We start from the raw sequence: 23,280 nt of genomic DNA on the forward strand, positions 1-23,280 counted from the left end.
CATCGAAGCCACACAGCGCAGGAGCTCTGGAATGCCATCAAGCAGGAGAGCGATGTGTGGTTACTGCCAGCGAATCTCCAGCCAGGCATGGTAGTGTGTGACAATGGCCGAAATCTGGTGGCAGCTTTGGCCCTTGGCAACCTCACTCACATCCCATGTCTGGCACATGTGCTCAATTTGGTTGTGCAGAGTTTTCTGAGGGACTATCCGGATCTTGATGCCCTGCTGCACAAGGTCCGCCTAGAGTGTGCTCACTTGCGGCGTTCCAGCTTGGCCAGATCCCGCATTGCTGCTCTGCAGCGCAGATTCCGCCTTCCGGAACACCGCATCATATGTGACCTACGTACCCGGTGGAATTCCACGTTACATATGTTGGAGCGGTTGTGTGAGCAGCAGCAAGCAGTTATGGAGTACCAGCTGCATCAGGCGCAAAGAAGTCGCAGTCAGCGCCGATCAGACTTCACAACCACAGAGTGGGCCACTCTGAAGGACGTCTGCCAGGTTTTGCGTCCTTTTGATTATTCCACGCGGATGGCAAGTGCAGATGATGCACTAGTCAGCATGACTGTCCCCCTTATCTGCCTGCTTCAGCAAACTTTGCAAGTGTTAAGGGATGATGTGGTGGAAGAGGTGGAGGATGAGGAGTCACCTTTTCCATCAGCTTCTGGAGAGTCAGCGCCACGTGGTTCCTCACAAAGGGGTACGCAGGGGCCAATTTGTGAGGAGGATGAGGAGGAGTCAATGGACGAGGAAGAGCTCCGTCCAGAGGAGGGAGCGACACAATTGTCCAGTGGTCAGTGTGTACAGCGAGGGTGGGGTGATGACGAGCGGGCAGAGATCATGTCTCAAGCAGGGGACAGCGTTTCTGGGCCGGTTGGCACTCTGCAGCACATGGTGGATTTTATGCTGCAGTGCCTGAGAAATGACCGCCGCATCGACCACATTCTCAACATGCCTGATTATTGGGTGTTCACCCTCCTCGATCCTCGCTACCGGGACAATGTCCAAAACCTCATCCCTGCGTTGACCAGGGAGCGTAAATTGCGGGAGTACCACGACACACTGGTGAATTCCATCATCTTCTCCTGTCCAACTGAGAGGAGTGCTGCTAGTGCTTTACAAAGCAGCTCAGTGCGTCGAGGCAGTGGGGGAGGCTCTGCCCAAAGAGGGAGCAGAATCAGTGCCTCTGCCCAAGGCAAGCCGAGTATGGCACAACTCTGGCACACTTTTGTGTGCCCGCCCCAAATGTCTACACCATCACCGGCGGCTCCAGTCAGCAGGAGGCAACGGTTCCGTCAGATGGTGACAGACTACATGGCTTGCCCTCTTACTGTACTCCCCGACGGCTCTTCCCCGTTCAAGTTTTGGGTCTCTAAGCTGGATACATGGCCAGAGCTAAGTCAGTATGCATTGGAGGTGCTGGCTTGCCCTGCGGCTAGTGTCTTATCGGAACGTGTCTTTAGTGCCGCAGGTGGTGTACTAACAGACCGTCGCATGCGACTATCCTCCGATAACGTTGACCGGCTTACTTTCCTGAAAATGAACCAGGCCTGGATCTCGCAGGAATTTGCCACTCCTCTGCCTGATTAATTAATTGGGTGTCATCCAGGTCTTCTGCTGTGTTCATCTTTCTACCACCTGAAATGCTATTCCTGGGCTCCAACACCGCCAGTTGCGGCTCAGAAGTGCAGGCTGCACAGTCAAAACATACGACCCAGTGTTATTGGGTTTCAGTAACGTCAGCTGATCCCCAGCTGTGTAGCCAGCAATGTGTCCTGCGACCGCTACGCTGGCACAACAACCTGAATGTAAGGGAACCTGCCCCCCCCCCCCGTCGTTTGTTACTGAAAGAGCCATCTTGTGCAGCATTACTGCTGCACAAGGAAAAGGTAGCTATTTTTTTTGGGCTCCTTGCACACGCAGAACTTAACACTTATAAAATGTGTTCACTGATACCGTTATACCGTCCCAGAGCTGGGACTTTCCTTCGTAATGTGACGCAGCACAGCCGTCATTCCTACCCCCTTGGTGCCATGCGCTGCCTCCTCAGCGTTGTTTTAAGCTGTCACGGAGCCTGCGCTGTTCTGTTATCCCTTGGCCATGCCCTATTTGCGCTGCCTGTCTTCTGACATAATTTGGTGTCAGGCTGGCTGCGCCTGTGCGGCCGCGCTGCCATAGATCCCGCCTCGCAGTGTCTTCTGATTGAGTCACACTGCGGGCCTGGGATCCATGGGCATGCGCAGTGCATATCTTCCCCTCGGGCTCTCGCTCATTTCCCTCCGCCTTCTTTAGACTGTGCGCCGTCAGCTGATCCCTAATAGCATGCCACGGCCGTGACAACGCACAGTCTGAAGAAGAGGGAAGGAGGGGAGTGAGAGTCGAGGATATGCACTGTGCATGCCCATGGATCCAAGGCCCGCAGTAGGATTACGTTAGACGAGACTGCGAGGTGGGATCTGGAGCAGCGTGGACGCACAGGCACTGACAGCCTGACACCAAATTATGTCAGAAGACAGGCAGCGCTAATTGGGCATGGCCAAGGGATAACAGAACAGCGCAGGCTCCGTGACAGCTTAAAACAACGCTGAGGAGGCAGCACACGGCACCAAGGGGATAGGAATGACAGCTGTGCTGTGTCCCATTACGAAGGAAATTCGCACCTCCGTGACGGTTTAACGGTATAAGGGGACACATTTTTAGTGTTTACTTCTGTGTTTGCAAGGAGCATAATTAAAAGAGCAACCTTTTCCTTTTGCATCCTTAGCGCTGCACAAGATGGCTCTTTCAGCTACAAACGTCTTGGGGGGGGGGGGGTTAAAGGTTCCCTTTCAACTTGCTCCAATCAGGCTTCGGCCTACACTCTGTTCCTCTGCTCCTCCTGCTGTCCCTGGGCTCTAACACCGCCAGTTGGTGCCTGGAAGTGCTGTGTGCACAGTCAACAGTCGCTCCTCTGTTATTGGGGTTCAGTAACGTCAGCTGATCCCCAGCTGTGTGTGCGGTAATACCTCCAATCTGCTCCTCCTGCTGTCCCTGGGCTCTAACACCGCCAGTTGGTGCCTGGAAGTGCTGTGTGCACAGTCAACAGTCGCTCCTCTGTTATTGGGGTTCAGTAACGTCAGCTGATCCCCAGCTGTGTGTGCGGTAATACCTCCAATCTGCTCCTCCTGCTGTCCCTGGGCTCTAACACCGCCAGTTGGTGCCTGGAAGTGCTGTGTGCACAGTCAACAGTCGCTCCTCTGTTATTGGGGTTCAGTAACGTCAGCTGATCCCCAGCTGTGTATCCGGCAACGTGTCATGCGACCGCCATGCTGGCACAACTAAAATGTAAGGGGACCTGTCCCCCCCCCCCCTAGGCATTTGTTACTGAAAGAGCCACCATGTGCAGCACTAATACTGCACAAGGGAAAGGTCGCTCTTGAAATTATGCTTCTTGGAAACGCTGAACTACACACTCATATAATGTGTCCCCTCACACCGTCCAACCATCCCAGAGGTGGGACTTTCCTTTGTAATGTGACGCAGCACAGCCGTCATTGCTACCCCCTTGGCACCGTGCGCTGCCTCCTTAGCGTTGTTTGATTCCGTCATGGACCCTGCACTGTTATGTTATCCCTTGGCCATGCACAGTTTGCGCTGCCCGTCCTCTGACATCATTTGTTGTCGTCCTTGCTGCGCCTGTGCGTCCACGCTGCCCGAAATCCCACCTCGCAGTGTCGTCTAATGTGATCCCACAGTGGGCCTGGTATCCATGGCCATGCGCAGTGCATATACTAGCCTCTCATTCCCCTTCTTCATGCTTCTTCAGACTAGGCGGCGTCAGCTGATCCCTAATAGCATGCCACGGCCGTGACGCCGCACAGTCTGAAGAAGCATGAAGGAGGTGAGTGAGAGGCGATGATATGCACTGCGCATGCCCATGGATCCCTGGCCCGCAGTGGGATTACATTTGATGACACTGCAAGGTTGGATCTCGGGCAGCTTTGACGCACAGGCACTGCCAGCCTGACACCTAAATGATGTCAGAAGACGGGCACCGCTAACTGTGCATGGCCAAGGGATAACATTACAGCGCGGGCTCCGTGACAGAACCAAACAACGTTGAGGAGGTGGCGCACGGCACCAAGGGGGTTGGAATGACGGCTGTGCTGTGTCACATTACAAAGGAAAGTCCCACTTCCGGGATGGTTTGACGGTGTGAGGGGACACATTATATGAGTGTGTACTTCAGCGTTTGCAAGGAGCATTATTTTCGGAGCCACCATTTTCCATGTGCAGTATTACTGCTGTACAAGATGGCTCTTTCAGCAACAAATGCCTGGGGGGGGGGGTTGGGGGGGGTTAAAGGTTCCCTTTACACTTGCTCCACTGCAGGCTTCGGCCTACACTCTGCTCCTCTTTGATTCCCTGGGTTTCAACACTGTCAGTTGACACCTGGAAGTGTTGTCTACACAGAAAAAACACTAGGTGATGTGTCAGTGGGGTTCAGCACCGCCAGCTGTTCCCCTGCTGTGTAGTCGGCATCGTGTCCAGCACAAGCCACGCTGGCACAACCGACCAAAAGCTTCCACCAGTGCAGGCTTCGGCCTACACTTTGCTCCTCTCCTCCTCCTGCTGACCCTGGGCTCAAACACCGCTAGTTTTTGCCCGGAACTGCTAGCTGCACAGAGAAAAACACCAGCCAATGTGTTAGTGGGGTTCAGCAACGCCAGCTGTTCCCCTGCTGTGTAGCTGGCAACGTGTCCTGCAAACGCCACGCAGGCACATGAACTGAAATTGAAGGGAGCCTGGCCCCCTCTCCCCCAGGTGTTTCTATGTATAACAGCCACCTTGTACAGCAGTACTGCTGCATTTGTACAAGGTGGCTGACTTTTTATCCTTGCCCACGTGGAACTCAACACGTACAAAATGTGTCTCTTTCAGACCATTCCACTGTCCCTGAGGTGTGACTTTCCTTTCTAATGATACGCAGCACCCCCCTTGGTAGCGCTTCCCGTCTTCTGACATCATCGGTTGGCTAGTTGCGCCTGTGCGTCCGCCCTGCCTGAATAAAATGCTCCTCGTTGTCTTAATTATTTTGACTGCGAGGGTGTGATTGATGGGCACGAGCAGTGCATATCTTCGCCTGTCTTAACTCATCTCCTTCCGCCTTCTTCAGACTGTGCAGCCTCATGGCCGCGGCATGCGAGAAGGGATCAGATGAGGCCGCCCAGTCTGAAGCAGGTGTAAGGACATGTGTGAGCGGCAAACATATTTAGTGCACCAGGGCACAAATCCCAGCACCGCAGTGTGATTTTTTAAAAACACACTGTGGGTCTGGGATTCATGTCCACCGCTAACCGCAACTGCCAACATGAAATGAGGTCATAAGACAGGAAGCGCTCACAGCGCATGGCCAAAGGATCACAAGAGCGCAGACTCCTGTACAGCAACTAACAACGCTCAGGAAGCTGCGCCCATGCAAAAAGGTGTTGTTTTCGACACCTGTGCTGCTTTTCTTTAAAAAGACAAGTCACGCCTCCACTACTGTTTAACAGTATAATGGGCTAAATAGTGTACGTGTTGCATTCAGCGTGTGCAAGTAGACAAATTAATAGAGCAACCTTTTACTTGTGCAGCATTAATGCTGCAGAAGGAGTGGCTCTTGTACTTTGTAACACCTGAGGGGGGGTTAAAGGTAACCTTTGAAATTGGTTCAACTAGGCTTCGGCCTACACTCTGCTCCTCTCCTCCTCCTGCTGACCCTGGGCTCTAACAACGCTAGTTTTTGCCCGGAAATGCTAGCTGCACAGAGAAAAACGCCAGCCAATGTGTTAGTGGGGTTCAGCAACGCCAGCTGTTTCCCTGCTGTGTAGCTTGCATCGTGTCCAGCACAAGCCACGCTGGCACAACCGACCAAAAGCTGCCACCAGTGCAGGCTTCGGCCTACACTTTGCTCCTCTCCTCCTCCTGCTGACCCTGGGCTCTAACACCGCTAGTTTTTGCCTGGAACTGCTAGCTGCACAGAGAAAAACACCAGCCAATGTGTTAGTGGGGTTCAGCAACGCCAGCTGTTTCCCTGCTGTGTAGCTTGCATCGTGCCCAGCACAAGCCACGCTGGCACAACCGACCAAAAGCTGCCACCAGTGCAGGCTTCGGCCTACACTTTGCTCCTCTCCTCCTCCTGCTGACCCTGGGCTCTAACACCGCTAGTTTTTGCCCGGACATGCAATCTGCACAGAGAAAAACACCAGTCAATGTGTCAGTGGGGTTCAGCAACGCCAGCTGTTCCCCTGCTGTGTAGCTTGCAACGTGACCTGCAAACGCCACGCAGGCACATGAACTGAAATTGAAGGGAGCCTGCCCCCCACCCCCAGGTGTTTCTATGTATAACAGCCACCTTGTACAGCAGTACTGCTGCATTTGTACAAGGTGGCTGACTTTTTCTCCTTGCCCACGTGGAACTCAACACGTACAAAATGTGTCTCATTAGAGACCATTACAATGTCCCTGAGGTGTGACTTTCCTTTGTAATGACACGCAGCATCACCCTTGTTAGCGCTGCCCGTCTTTTGACATCATTGGTTAGCTGGCTGCGCCTGTGCATCTCCCCTGCTCGAAACAACGCCCCTCGGTGTCTTATTTTTTTGGACAGCGAGGGTGTGATTGATGGGCATGTGCAGTGCATATGTTTGCCTGTGTTCACTCATCTCCTTCCGCCTTCTTCAGACTGGGTGTCCTCATGGCCGCGGCAGGCGATAAGGGATCAGATGAGGCCGCCCAGTCTGAAGCAGGTGTAAGGACATGTGTGAGCGTCAAACATATTTACTGCACAAGGCCACGAATCCCAGCCACGCAGTGTGATTTTTTGAAAACACACTGTGGGTCTGGGATTCATGTCCATCGCTAACCGCAACGGCCAACATAAAATGAGGTCAGAAGACAGGAAGCGCTCACAGCGCATGGCCAAGGGATCACACAATAGCGCAGACTCCTGTACAGCAAATAACAACGCTCAGGAATCTGCGCACAGCAGCTATGTGTTAATTTTGACACCTGTGCTGCATCTCCGTAAAAAGGAAAGTCACGCCTCCACTACTGTTTGACAGTATAATGGGCTAAATAGTGTACGTGTTTTATTCATCGTGTGCAAGGAGCAAATTAAATAGAGCAACCTTTTACTTGTGCAGCATTAATGCTGCACAAGGTGTGGCTCTTGTACCTTGCAACACCTGAGGGGGGGGTTAAAGGTAACCTTTGAAATTGGTTCAACTAGGCTTCGGCCTACACTCTGCTCCTCTCCTCCTCCTGCTGACCCTGGGCTCTAACAACGCTAGTTTTTGCCCGGAAATGCTAGCTGCACAGAGAAAAACACCAGCCAATGTGTTAGTGGGGTTCAGCAACGCCCGCTGTTCCCCCGCTGTGTAGCCGGCATCGTGTCCAGCAAAAGCCACGCTGGCACAACCGACCAAAAGCTGCCACCAGTGCAGGCTTCGGCCTACACTTTGCTCCTCTCCTCCTCCTGCTGACCCTGGGCTCTAATACCGCTAGTTTTTGCCCGGACATGCAATCTGCACAGAGAAAAACACCAGTCAATGTGTCAGTGGGGTTCAGCAACGCCAGCTGTTCCCCTGCTGTGTAGCTTGCAACGTGACCTGCAAACGCCACGCAGGCACATGAACTGAAATTGAAGGGAGCCTGCCCCCCACCCCCAGGTGTTTCTATGTATAACAGCCACCTTGTACAGCAGTACTGCTGCATTTGTACAAGGTGGCTGACTTTTTCTCCTTGCCCACGTGGAACTCAACACGTACAAAATGTGTCTCATTAGAGACCATTACAATGTCCCTGAGGTGTGACTTTCCTTTGTAATGACACGCAGCACCACCCTTGTTAGCGCTGCCCGTCTTTTGACATCATTGGTTAGCTGGCTGCGCCTGTGCATCTCCCCTGCTCGAAACAACGCCCCTCGGTGTCTTATTTTTTTGGACAGCGAGGGTGTGATTGATGGGCATGTGCAGTGCATATGTTTGCCTGTGTTCACTCATCTCCTTCCGCCTTCTTCAGACTGGGTGTCCTCATGGCCGCGGCAGGCGATAAGGGATCAGATGAGGCCGCCCAGTCTGAAGCAGGTGTAAGGACATGTGTGAGCGTCAAACATATTTACTGCACAAGGCCACGAATCCCAGCCACGCAGTGTGATTTTTTGAAAACACACTGTGGGTCTGGGATTCATGTCCATCGCTAACCACAACGGCCAACATAAAATGAGGTCAGAAGACAGGAAGCGCTCACAGCGCATGGCCAAGGGATCACACAATAGCGCAGACTCCTGTACAGCAAATAACAACGCTCAGGAATCTGCGCACAGCAGCTATGTGTTAATTTTGACACCTGTGCTGCATCTCCGTAAAAAGGAAAGTCACGCCTCCACTACTGTTTGACAGTATAATGGGCTAAATAGTGTACGTGTTTTATTCATCGTGTGCAAGGAGCAAATTAAATAGAGCAACCTTTTACTTGTGCAGCATTAATGCTGCACAAGGTGTGGCTCTTGTACCTTGCAACACCTGAGGGGGGGGTTAAAGGTAACCTTTGAAATTGGTTCAACTAGGCTTCGGCCTACACTCTGCTCCTCTCCTCCTCCTGCTGACCCTGGGCTCTAACAACGCTAGTTTTTGCCCGGAAATGCTAGCTGCACAGAGAAAAACACCAGCCAATGTGTTAGTGGGGTTCAGCAACTCCCGCTGTTCCCCCGCTGTGTAGCCGGCATCGTGTCCAGCAAAAGCCACGCTGGCACAACCAACCAAAAGCTGCCACCAGTGCAGGCTTCGGCCTACACTTTGCTCCTCTCCTCCTCCTGCTGACCCTGGGCTCAAACACCGCTAGTTTTTGCCCGGAAATGCTAGCTGCACAGAGAAAAACACCAGCCAATGTGTTAGTGGGGTTCAGCAACGCCAGCTGTTTCCCTGCTGTGTAGCTTGCATCGTGTCCAGCACAAGCCACGCTGGCACAACCGACCAAAAGCTGCCACCAGTGCAGGCTTCGGCCTACACTTTGCTCCTCTCCTCCTCCTCCTGCTGACCCTGGGCTCTAACACCGCTAGTTTTTGCCCGGACATGCTAGCTGCACAGAGAAAAACACCAGCCAATGTGTTAGTGGGGTTCAGCACCGCCAGCTGTTCCCCCGCTGTGTAGCCGGCATTGTGTCCAGCACAAGCCACGCTGGCACAACCGACCAAAAGCTGCCACCAGTGCAGGCTTCGGCCTACACTTTGCTCCTCTCCTCCTCCTGCTGACCCTGGGCTCTAACACCGCCAGCTTTTGCCCGGACATGCGATCTGCACAGAGAAAAACACCAGTCAATGTGTCAGTGGGGTTCAGCAACGCCAGCTGTTCCCCTGCTGTGTAGCTTGCAACGTGACCTGCAAACGCCACGCAGGCACATGAACTGAAATTGAAGGGAGCCTGGCCCCCACCCCCAGGTGTTTCTATGTATAACAGCCACCTTGTACAGCAGTACTGCTGCATTTGTACAAGGTGGCTGATGTTTTCTCCTTGCCCACGTGGAACTCAACACGTACAAAATGTGTCTCTTTGAGACCATTCCACTGTCCCTGAGGTGTGACTTTCCTTTCTAATGATACGCAGCACCCCCCTTGGTAGCGCTTCCCGTCTTCTGACATCATTGGTTGGCTACTTGCGCCTGTTCGTCCGCCCTGCCTGAATAAAATGCTCCTCGTTGTCTTACTTATTTTGACTGCGAGGGTGTGATTGATGGGCACGAGCAGTGCATATCTTCGCCTGTCTTAACTCATCTCCTTCCGCCTTCTTCAGACTGTGCAGCCTCATGGCCGCGGCATGCGAGAAGGGATCAGCAGAGGCCGCCCAGTCTGAAGCAGGTGTAAGGACGTGTGTGAGCGGCCAAAATATTTACTGCTCAAGGCCACGAATCCCAGCACCGCAGTGTGGCTTTATGAAAAGACACTGTGGGTCTGGGATTTATGGCCATCGTTAACCGCACCGGCCAACATGAAATGATGTCATAAGATGGGCAGCGCTAACAGGGCATTGCCAAGGGATAACACAAGAGCGCAGACTCCTGTACAGCAAATAACAACGCTCAGGAAGCTGCGCCAAGCACCAAGGCGTTATTTTGGACACCTGTGCTGCGTCTCATCAAAAAACCAAGTCACGCATCCACTACAGTTTGACTGTAGAATGGGGTAAATTGTGTATGTCTTTCATTCAGCGTGTGCAAGTAGACAAATTAATAGAGCAACCTTTCACTTGTGCAGCATTAATACTGCACAAGGTGTGTCTCTTGTACTTTGTAACACCTGAGGGGGGGGTTAAAGGTTTCCTTTGAAATTGGTTCAACTAGGCTTCGGCCTACACTCTGCTCCTCTCCTCCTCCTCCTGCTTCAACACGGGCTCTAACATCGCTAGTTTTTGCCCGCAAGTGCTAGCTGCACAGAGAAAAACACACGCCATTGTGTTAGTGGGGTTCAGCAACGCCAGCTGTTCCCCCAGTGTGTAGCCGGCAAAGTGTCCTGCAAACGCAACGCAGACACAAAGCTGCCTCCAGTGCAGGCTTCGGCCTACACTCATCTCCCCCTGCTTACCCTTTGCTCCAACACCGCTAGTTGGGGCTCTAGGAAGACAATCTTTAATAGGCAAGGCAACGCATCTGGGTTCCAGCACCGCCAGCTGGTTCTCGGCAGTGTTCTTGTCACCGGTACTCCCTCGTGCCAAGCCTGGTTTCAGCACCGTCAGCTGTTTCCGGGTTGTGTCAACTTCACTGAGACGCCTATGCTTGCCCCGTCGTGGTGCGGTCGAGTTAGCCAACTCCAGGGTGCCTCCAGTTTAGGAGCTTCCTATGTGGGCTGCGTGAACTGGTAGTCAAGGCTGGTTCTGTAGTGCCAGAAGGCCCAGCTCCCCCTGTAGGACTGTTGGGGTTCGGTAACTGCGGCTGCCTCGCGGCCTAGCTGTTCTCTCCTCTCCTGTGGACCTTCGGGTCCACCACCTGGTTCCAGCACCGTCAGCTGGTTCCGGGCCGAGCCTTTGGCTTAGGTGCCTCCTCCTGGGTATCCGAGTTCCGCCAACGCCAGGCGGTCCTTGGTAGTGCTTTTAAGCGCGGGCACCTACAGCTTAGTAACCGGGTTCCAGCACCGTCAGCTGGTCCTCGGTCGTGCCATTGGCTCTTGCACACTGGGGCAACGCATCCGGGTTCCAGCACCGCCAGCTGGTTCTCGGCAGTGTTCTTGTTACAGGTACTCCCTCGTGCCAAGCCTGGTTTCAGCACCGTCAGCTGTTTCCGGGTTGTGTCAAGCTCACTGAGACGCCTATGCTTGCCCCGTCGTGGTGCGGTCGAGTTAGCCAACTCCAGGGTGCCTCCAGTTTAGGAGCTTCCTATGTGGGCTGCGTGAACTGGTAGTCAAGGCTGGTTCTGTAGTGCCAGTAGGCCCAGCTCCCCCTGTAGGACTGTTGGGGTTCGGTAACTGCGGCTGCCTCGCGGCCTAGCTGTTCTCTCCTCTCCTGTGGACCTTCGGGTCCACCACCTGGTTCCAGCACCGTCAGCTGGTTCCGGGCCGAGCCTTTGGCTTAGGTGCCTCCTCCTGGGTATCCGAGTTCCGCCAACGCCAGGCGGTCCTTGGTAGTGCTTTTAAGCGCGGGCACCTACAGCTTAGTAACTGGGTTCCAGCACCGTCAGCTGGTCCTCGGTCGTGCCATTGGCTCTTGCACACTGGGGCAACGCATCCGGGTTCCAGCACCGCCAGCTGGTTCTCGGCAGTGTTCTTGTCACAGGTACTCCCTCGTGCCAAGCCTGGTTTCAGCACCGTCAGCTGTTTCCGGGTTGTGTCAACTTCACTGAGACGCCTATGCTTGCCCCGTCGTGGTGCGGTCGAGTTAGCCAACTCCAGGGTGCCTCCAGTTTAGGAGCTTCCTATGTGGGCTGCGTGAACTGGTAGTCAAGGCTGGTTCTGTAGTGCCAGTAGGCCCAGCTCCCCCTGTAGGACTGTTGGGGTTCGGTAACTGCGGCTGCCTCGCGGCCTAGCTGTTCTCTCCTCTCCTGTGGACCTTCGGGTCCACCACCTGGTTCCAGCACCATCAGCTGGTTCCGGGCCGAGCCTTTGGCTTAGGTGCCTCCTCCTGGGTATCCGAGTTCCGCCAACGCCAGGCAGTCCTTGGTAGTGCTTTTAAGCGCGGGCACCTACAGCTTAGTAACCGTGTTCCAGCACCGTCAGCTGGTCCTCGGTCGTGCCATTGGCTCTTGCACACTGGGGCAATGCATCCGGGTTCCAGCACCGCCAGCTGGTTCTCGGCAGTGTTCTTGTCACAGGTACTCCCTCGTGCCAAGCCTGGTTTCAGCACCGTCAGCTGTTTCCGGGTTGTGTCAACTTCACTGAGACGCCTATGCTTGCCCCGTCGTGGTGCGGTCGAGTTAGCCAACTCCAGGGTGCCTCCAGTTTAGGAGCTTCCTATGTGGGCTGCGTGAACTGGTAGTCAAGGCTGGTTCTGTAGTGCCAGTAGGCCCAGCTCCCCCTGTAGGACTGTTGGGGTTCGGTAACTGCGGCTGCCTCGCGGCCTAGCTGTTCTCTCCTCTCCTGTGGGCCTTCGGGTCCACCACCTGGTTCCAGCACCGTCAGCTGGTTCTAGGCAGTGTCTTTTGCTCTTGTACCTTCTGCTCCCCATCCTGGTTCCAGTAACGTCAGCTGGTTCCGGGCAGAGCCTTTGGCTTAGGTGCCGCCTTCTGGGTATCCGAGTTCCGCCAACGTCAGGCGGTCCTTGGTAGTGCTTTTTAGCACGGGTACCTCCTGCTTAGTAACCGGGTTCCAGTAACGTCAGCTGGTCCTCGGTAGTTCCATAGGCTCTTGAACCTTCGGGTAGCCATCCGAGTTCCAGTTCCATCAGCTGGTTCTTGGCATTTTCTCAGCCTTCTTGTACCTTCTGCTACATTTCCAAGTTTAAGACCCTAAAGTCGACGACCCGGAAGACCACCCCGATGACGACGACGACGACGACCCGGAAGACCACCCCGATGACGACGACGGCGGAGACGACGACGACGACGGCGGAGACGACGACGGCGGAGACGACGACGGCGGAGACGACGACGGCGGAGACGACGACGGCGGAGACGACGACGGCGGAGATGACGACACTGAAGACGACGACCCTGGAGACGACGACATGGAAGACCGAGAAGCAGAAGAACAAGAGGCTGCAGAACAAAGAGCAGAAGAACATTAAGCATAACACTTAATATCAGAGCAAAAGATATTATCTAAATTATATGCAGAAGAAGACTAAGCAGTGTATGGGGGTGAGTCCGTTCCTCCTCGTGGTGCCCCTGGATAAAGCCTGATGCTGCAGGCCAAACTGAACGCGGACAAATGTAACTTTTGTGACTGGCAGAACGGAAGGTGTAATCTTCCAACTTTTATAGATAACAACTACGGGAATGCCTGTCACAAATGAGAATATGATGAAGAAGTAGAATAGGAAGAATAATAACAGTGGAATAAAAAGAATATGTAGAATAGGAAGAATAATAATAGTTGAAGAGAATGAATATGAAGAATGTAATAAAAAAAAAAAAATAGGTAGAAGATGAAGAAGAAGATGAATAAGGTGACGAAGTTGATGTCAAAGATGCTGATGATGATGAAGATGAAAGTGTGGGAAAAGGAAAAAAAAGAAGGGGAAGGTCGTGGAATAGTGAAACATCAATATCTGACAAAATAAAAAAAAATTTACATAGTCAATATCTTTTTCAATCCGAACGTCTTTAAAAAAAAAAAAATCATGCTATTCTATTTGATTGGGCTAATCCTCATTGCCTTTAATGTCTCCGCCACCTCCCCCAATACATCCTACATTATTCTTAGTTGTTTTCCTTCATGTAGAATGAACCTACAAGGAAAGAAAGGGTTTATTTTAATTCCGATATTTTGGTCCCATTGACTTGCATTGGGATCGGGTATCGGTATCGGCGATATCCGATATTTTTTGAATATCGGCCGATCCAAACCGATACCGATACTTTCCGATATCGGAAGGTATCGCTCAACACTAATCGTGACACCTATACTCTGAGCTACATACACAGAAATTGCTTTTTGTAATGTCAGCAAGAAGCAATGTGCTCAGTACAGAATTGAGAATAAGAATTATTCAATTAATAATTAATATTTAACAATTCCCTTTTTGAGGTTGACAGACATTGATTGGAACCCTCAAATTAAACATATTAGTAAGATATTCTTTCTTCTTTTTCTTCTTCTTTGGTAAAATAATTTAATAAATAATAATAATAATGCTATACGTACTCAATAATATAATGATATGTAAATTCATGTTATGGTAAGTCGTGACTAATATTCATGTAAAATATATAATTATACTTCCCTATACATAATTGAAGCATCTCAGGTCTGATGTCATCTGGTCTTCATCTTGATGTCTTCTTGTTGGTTCTTTTAAAACAATTTTTATTATAATTCTTTTCAAATAGATGATGGCATGTAGATTTTGTAGAAACCATGTGTCATGTGTCAATCAAAGTCCATAAATTCAAATGTTGATAAGGAAACAAAGTTCATAGATGAAATGTAACTTTAATATCTGTGCAGTGTCACTTTTAAAGACCTGGACTTACATTGGCTCGCCTTGGATCTGGAATCCATCCATATCATCTGCATTGGTCTTGGAACAGGTGTGACGTCTTTGGTCAGCACAGCAAGGGTTACATTGACTCTTCCTTGCTAAACATAGCACCATAACCAGTTTTTAGTGCACAGGACACATGTCAGGGTTTTAGCGTCCTGACAATTACCTGATTGTTCACCAGCTTTCATGAAATTCTTATAGGTGATAGGAAACCACTGGAACATGATAAAACGTAACAACACAGTTCATCTTATCATAGGATCATCGTCCTCTGCAATTGTGGTTGTCAGTTTAGATACAGTACTCATAGTTGTCAGTGATGGATGCTGCAGTTTTAGTTGTCAGTGGTGACATGAATTGCAATTGACACAGTCTATTACTCAGCAATCATAGCATTGTTACCTTGTAGAACTTCTGGATAGCGGCTTTTTCTTTTAAGAATCAATTGAATTTAGAAAAATGAAAAGTTTTTATTAACGTAACTTAGGTATCTTGATTGAAGTCTTCATTCCCTATTCTATACCAAATCTGGTAATTTTCCTAACCTATAATATCACAGCATACCATTGCAATCAATAATATCCAGATAATTATTATCAGAATATTAATGTGGAATTCATATTTGGAAAAATAAAATAATAATAAATGATAATACATTATTAACCATATTCTTTGTGATAGGACATTTTTATGTCATAGGTGTAATTTCTTTTTGAACCCATAGATGTCAGTGTGTCTTTTTATGTAACAAGTGTTTCCATCTTTATTACTAAAACTTTATTAATAAACTACATTTAGTAGACAAATAATATGTAAAAATGTGTAGCCATGAACCAAAATAAGAATATATATGAATAAATGAATGAATGAGTGAAAGAGTTATTGTATTTAACTCAGAATCGAAACATTTCTTATATAATGAAACCATATGATCACTATATTCAATAAAGCAATATTCTTGTACTAGACATTACTTTATTAAATATTTTTTTTTCTAATTGAGATAAAAAATAAAAATAAAAAATAAAAATGAGAATAAAAAATAAAAAGGCCTTTATATGTTGATGACAAATGCTGAGGTTATGTCTCAGTAACACATTCCCTTTAATATTTCCATTATCTAGATGTTGTCTTAACCTTGGATTACCAAAATATTGAAATTATGCAGCTTTGCATATAATATCCTTCATTAGAGAAAAAAATGACTTTTATAATACTTAATGTTATTATACCCAATAATACCTTATTAATATTTCTTCTTTGTTAAAATGTGTGAAGAGATAGTGATGAAATGTGATGATGTAATCTGGATCAAAACACATTTCCCCTTATTACCAAAAAATATTATTTATGAAAAAATTAATTTGTAAAAACCAAAATTAAAAATAATTAATTTAATAACTGTCATTTCAGCCTTATGCCATATATTTGTTTGAAGATGTGTACCCATCTATGTAACTATTAAAAAAAACATTGAATATAATAAAATTATCATTTGGAAAAATTATTCTAAATGTAGATATTCTTGATTAAACCATATTGATGTGTGATTACTTATTCACTATTAACTAAATCAAATAATAATAATTACTTAAGAAATATATGTTGAGTAGTGTTGAGCGATACCGTCCGATACTTGAAAGTATCGGTATCGGATAGTATCGGCCGATACCCGAAAAGTATCGGATATCGCCGATACCGATACCCGATACCAATACAAATCAATGGGACACCAAGTATCGGAAGGTATCCTGATGGTTCCCAGGGTCTGAAGGAGAGGAAACTCTCCTTCAGGCCCTGGGATCCATATTAATGTGTAAAATAAAGAATTAAAATAAAAAATATTGATATACTTACCTCTCCGGAGGCCCCTGGACATCACCGCTGGTAACCGGCAGCCTTCTTTGCTTAAAATGAGCGCGTTTAGGGCCTTCCATGACGTCACGGCTTCTGATTGGTCGCGTGCCGCTCATGTGACCGCCACGCGACCAATCACAAGCCGCGACGTCATTCTCAGGTCCTAAATTCCTAGAATGAGGAGTTTAGGGCCTGAGAATGACATCGCGGCTTTTGATTGGTCGCGTTGCGGTCACATGAGCGGCACGCGACCAATCAGAAGCCGTGACATCATGGAAGGCTCTAAACGCGCTCATTTTAAGCAAAGAAGGCTGCCGGTTACCAGCGGTGATGTCCAGGGGCCTCCGGAGAGGTAAGTACATCAATATTTTTTATTTTAATCCTTTATTTTACACATTATTATGGATCCGATACCGATTCCCGATACCACAAAAGTATCGGAACTCGGTATCAGAATTCTGATACCGCAAGTATCGGCCGATACCTGATACTTGCGGTATCGGAATGCTCAACACTAATGTTGAGTAAATAATATTTAAATATATCTTAATATTCTAATAATTTAACTGAATCACATCATTTCCCATAAACACAAGTTTTTTTCTTTTTTCCAACATAACATGAATCATGAGGCCTCTTTCATATTGTGCATACATTCCACATTAGTCTTACGTTATTTTCACTCTTAGCAGCTGCTCATACGCTCATCTGTCATCTGTCACTCAGACTGTGACACACATAGAAGTTGAAACTACATATTTCACATACAAAGAATAAGAATACATGTATATTAACCCAAAATATTGTATCCTAATTATCAATGCGCATTGTAAACTATTAAATGTAATATTTTAATATTTCTTTGAATATTCCCCAAATACATATTAACACTTTGTCCTAACCTATAGCTAGGACTCATCCATAAGAAACTTGAGCATTTGTTCTACAGCTATATTTGGTACAGGGCCTGCAACTGAATCCATTTGACTTGCAAAGGCTGAGGGGGCTTCTAAAGCTTCTTCTTAAACTAAAACAAGGGTATATGGTATCCTTATTTTTAACTCACAGTTGTCACATGTCATGCACCATGCAGTGAAAAAAAAACAAGTTTTAGATTGTTACACAAAAAAATTACAGTACACAAATTTTAAATTGTTAGTTATGTATTATTTCTTTTAAGTGTTAAATATATAAATCATGCAGTTATTATAACTTCCTGTGTAAATAAAGACATAAATCCACGTAAGAGTTTTTTTTTCAATTCCTGCTTTAAAATGAAAACTCTAAGGAAAAATAAAAAATAAAGGTTAATTTCATATTTATTTAAAAACAAAATATCTTATACAATCCCAAACTGTTCTTCAACTATATCAATAGTAAAAGAATAAAAACTGAAAATGTAGGCCCCTTAAAAAATAGTGAGGAAAGAATGGTTGTAGATGACGAGGAAAAAGCTAACATATTAAACACCTTCTTCTCCACGGTATTCACGGTGGAAAATGAAATGCTAGGTGAAATCCCAAGAAACAATGAAAACCCTATATTAAGGGGCACCAATCTAACCCAAGAAGAGGTGCGAAATCGGCTAAATAAGATTAAAATAGATAAATCTCCGGGTCCGGATGGCATACACCCACGAGTACTAAGAGAACTAAGTAATGTAATAGATAAACCATTATTTCTTATTTTTAGTGACTCTATAGCGACAGGGTCTGTTCCGCAGGACTGGCGCATAGCAAATGTGGTGCCAATATTCAAAAAGGGCTCTAAAAGTGAACCTGGAAATTATAGGCCAGTAAGTCTAACCTCTATTGTTGGTAAAATATTTGAAGGGTTTCTGAGGGATGTTATTCTGGATTATCTCAATGAGAATAACTGTTTAACTCCATATCAGCATGGGTTTATGAGAAATCGCTCCTGTCAAACCAATCTAATCAGTTTTTATGAAGAGGTAAGCTATAGACTGGACCACGGTGAGTCATTGGACGTGGTATATCTCGATTTTTCCAAAGCGTTTGATACCGTGCCGCACAAGAGGTTGGTACACAAAATGAGAATGCTTGGTCTGGGGGAAAATGTGTGTAAATGGGTTAGTAACTGGCTTAGTGATAGAAAGCAGAGGGTGGTTATAAATGGTATAGTCTCTAACTGGGTCGCTGTGACCAGTGGGGTACCGCAGGGGTCAGTATTGGGACCTGTTCTCTTCAACATATTCATTAATGATCTGGTAGAAGGTTTACACAGTAAAATATCGATATTTGCAGATGATACAAAACTATGTAAAGCAGTTAATACAAGAGAAGATAGTATTCTGCTACAGATGGATCTGGATAAGTTGGAAACTTGGGCTGAAAGGTGGCAGATGAGGTTTAACAATGATAAATGTAAGGTTATACACATGGGAAGAGGGAATCAATATCACCATTACACACTGAACGGGAAACCACTGGGTAAATCTGACAGGGAGAAGGACTTGGGGATCCTAGTTAATGATAAACTTACCTGGAGCAGCCAGTGCCAGGCAGCAGCTGCCAAGGCAAACAGGATCATGGGGTGCATTAAAAGAGGTCTGGATACACATGATGAGAGCATTATACTGCCTCTGTACAAATCCCTAGTTAGACCGCACATGGAGTACTGTGTCCAGTTTTGGGCACCGGTGCTCAGGAAGGATATAATGGAACTAGAGAGAGTACAAAGGAGGGCAACAAAATTAATAAAGGGGATGGGAGAACTACAATACCCAGATAGATTAGCGAAATTAGGATTATTTAGTCTAGAAAAAAGACGACTGAGGGGCGATCTAATAACCATGTATAAGTATATAAGGGGACAATACAAATATCTCGCTGAGGATCTGTTTATACCAAGGAAGGTGACGGGCACAAGGGGGCATTCTTTGCGTCTGGAGGAGAGAAGGTTTTTCCACCAACATAGAAGAGGATTCTTTACTGTTAGGGCAGTGAGAATCTGGAATTGCTTGCCTGAGGAGGTGGTGATGGCGCACTCAGTCGAGGGGTTCAAGAGAGGCCTGGATGTCTTCCTGGAGCAGAACAATATTGTATCATACAATTATTAGGTTCTGTAGAAGGACGTAGATCTGGGTATTTATTATGATGGAATATAGGCTGAACTGGATGGACAAATGTCTTTTTTCGGCCTTACTAACTATGTTACTATGTTACTATGTTATACATATGTTTATATTAAATGTATTTAATGTAATTCTAAGTATTACTGGAGTAAATTTTAATTATTTCACTATACATATAAAAATACAGTTAATATAATCTCTACTTATACAAATATGCTACAGTATTTACTGTATATCATATGAATATAACTGCAATATTGTATAAAATAATTATATATTAATAAATAATGCATTGTATAACTCATTTACCCATCATATAATATAATTACATTTTTAGGAAATTCCTAAACCAATCTATCTCTGTCGATAATTTGTTGAAAACCTCTATTCAAAATTGCAATTTTTAGATTTATGGACTCTTTGAAGAGCTGTGCTATTGGAGTGTTCAGCTCACCCCCTATGCTCACCTGTTTCTTTCTGTCAATTTCCGCCATCTTTACAGACAAATCAGGCCCATCAGCTTTTAACCCTTTCAGAGCAGCTTCAGTGGAGGACTCTTGAATTATTTTTTGATAGGGCTTATAACAAATATGTAATTTTCTTCGTACTTCATAGATGTGATTTTGGGTATAACTCAGATTTGGAAATTTTGATTTTGGCTTCTGATAAGATTTAATTATGTCTGTTTTAGTATAATTCGATTTCCTTTCAAGATTCTCTTGTTTTCTACAAAAATCAAGAGATTGCACACATTCAAATAAAGAATCTTTTTGTGACGCAATAACACGAGATGCAGGATTTAGGAATCCAAATTTGTTTACAAAACAATTTATCATTGATTGTTTATTGAAATTTGTAATGACAGTTTTGTACAACCTTTCAAATATGGACATGAATGTAAAAGTACATTCTTTCCGGCCAATCTTCAATTTTAGAAGAATATCAATATCTGGATAATTTTCTTTTAATCCACAGAATATCAAAATTTTTAATCTTTCTATCTAAATCAGTCATTTCTTCATGGAACTCATCATTCTGCATTTTTAATGAGAACCTTCTGGAAAAAGTTACTGGAAGCCACATTTTAAACAACTGATTTTTCTCCTCATTAGTCAAATCAAACTTATCAGCAAAACTCTCAAATATCTCCTGAATTTCTGCACACATGGATTTTGTCATCATATGCAGGAATGATTTTGCATAATTTTAACAAGATTTTTCTAGATTTAGTTTGAAGGAGTTGGGACTCCGAGTCGTCTTCTATTTTTAGTGACCCTTGTACATTTGTTTCTTGTACATCATCTTTGTCAGTTGTCATGTCTCCTAGGTTTCCTCCATCTTGTTTTTCATCATGAGACACAAGGTTACCTTGAGTGGCCATTACAGACGTGTGTCACATCTTGTTCACTCTTTACATTACAGTCAATTTTGGGAACATCATTAATTTCCTTAGAAATTCTTTCTACACAGTCTTTTATGGACTTCTCTGTAACAAACTTGTTAAATACATAAACCATATGTAAAACATTTTTAATTTGCTCTTTTTCTTTTTTTTCTAGATAATAGCTTAAAATCTATCTTTAGATTTGCTATCTTGCATTCTGCAAATAAAGAAAGCCAAAATATTTCTAAGCTAGATTTGTACAAACTTACAAATTCCATCTGACTTGATTTAGCATCAATTAATTAAATCCATTTTTCTTACCTTGAAATATCTCAGCTTGTAGTTCCTTTGTTAGACAACACTGGGCTCTGGTCATCAGCACGTCTGATTTCAGCCCTTCTAATGCTAGTGCTTGTCAATCCGTCTGGCGCCTGTTAAGTTTCCTTACTCATAGGTTCTGTGAGATCTTTGTGACTTGAAGTTTTGTAGTGGAATTCCTGAAAACTTGCACAACATCTAGCGGAGCTCTTCTGTATTCCCCCGTGTGGAAGGTGAAGGAAATCCACGCAAAAATAGCACAAAAAATCAAAACTGGCTGGCTTGGCCAATGTTAAATATGCTTATTTTGCCCATTTATTTAATCAAGATTATTCACCAGGTGCGTTACTCTTAAAGAAAAAATGTCATGATATTTTCATAAAAAATGTAGTGGTTTATTGAATTGTCCACAGAAAAACCACATTGCAGCAAAACATAAAAATAGATGAAATAGTTACGAACAGATTGTCCATTTATAAATATCAGCGCTTGTTCCTCCTCATTTCTGAGATGGAGAAGTCATCTTTCTTTCATTGAGTAGAATCATGGCTATCAGCTGTTTCTTCCTTGTGTAACTTGTCTGATGTCCATGGAGAATGATGGTGAAGGCAGGAGGTGACAGCTCCCACGTGACAACACCCCACACCCTCCTAAGAGACGTTATTTATATGTCCCACAGACCATGTGTTCGCTCTATATGGTGTTGACTTATACTCTGAGCTACATACACAGAAATGGCTTTTTGTAATGTCAGCAAGAAGCAATGTGCTCAGTACAGAATTGAGAATAAGAATAATTCAATTAATAATTAATATTTAACAGTGGTCTGGATAGGAAGTTAGGCAAAAGCGAACTGGGCTTCACCCAGTGAGCTGCTATTTGAGCTCCACTTAGGTATTGGGTCCCTGACATGGGTGGGATCCTGTCAGAGGCCTAGACAGAAGGCCACGGAGCTGCGTCGGCCCGACGTGCGGCAGCATCCTAAGAAAGAGACATTGAAGGAGAATTGTGTTGCAGAGAGTGAGAAACTAAGTCATAGCAAAAGGAGAAGAAACCAGAAGGAGTTCTGCCCTGTAAAAGGCTGCCTCCTTTCTGAGGCGCAGGATCTGGTAGCCGGAAAACCAAGGGAGTCATCGTCTCCAAGCCTGGCTCCAGAGACCGGCAGGACAGCTAATTCCATATTAGTTGCCCGACCTTTACCCAGGAGGCACGGTGGCAACTGTGGAGGCCGGGGTATCCTAGAGCTCCTGTAAAAAGCCTCAGGCCACCAGTCATAGGGGTTGTTCATATCCATCTGGGGGACAGAGAGAGAAAGACATAACATCTAGAATACCAACATCAGTTGTGAGGACCTTATGAGAAGCTTAGCAGTAAGGTACAACATCCAGGCGTTAGAGGAAGGCTACTGATTTCCACCTGGATAAGGGGACTCTGGATTTTCCTTCAGTCCGGCCGGACTCTGCCTGCCCTGTGATCTGGTGCTCTTGACTGTGGATGCTGAAGCCTTCAGTAAAGGTAAAGAGACTGCACGCTTGTGTCCTCATTCTTCACTGCACCTCACACCATCCACCATCTACACTCTGGGAAGCCCTGGGGACATACTTCACCTGTGGGAAGGTATACCATCTAGCTGCCATAACATCACCCCAGCGGACCCCTAAGCAGCGTCGGTCACCCTGACCGAATTCCACAGGTGGCGTCACGAACATATCCCTTTAAAGACCTTTCCCCCATTTAGAACGGACCTCCCAAGGGCCACGGATCGGGTCAGCCACTGTGACATCCCCATTGAGAACCGAAGGGCCCAGTGCCGAGTTTCCCAAGCCCTTGGGGGCGCTCCATTTGCAATTGTTGGGTTTTGTTCTGTGGCTACCCCCACATATTGTCCCACCACTTCCAATTACATACTAATTTTGTTGAGTGTTTTTCCCCTCCTTTTGGGGGCTTTTTTTGCCCTATCTTATTATTTATAATTTTAA

This window comes from Ranitomeya imitator, chromosome 3 (genome assembly GCF_032444005.1).
Source record: "Ranitomeya imitator isolate aRanImi1 chromosome 3, aRanImi1.pri, whole genome shotgun sequence".
Taxonomy (NCBI): domain Eukaryota; kingdom Metazoa; phylum Chordata; class Amphibia; order Anura; family Dendrobatidae; genus Ranitomeya; species Ranitomeya imitator.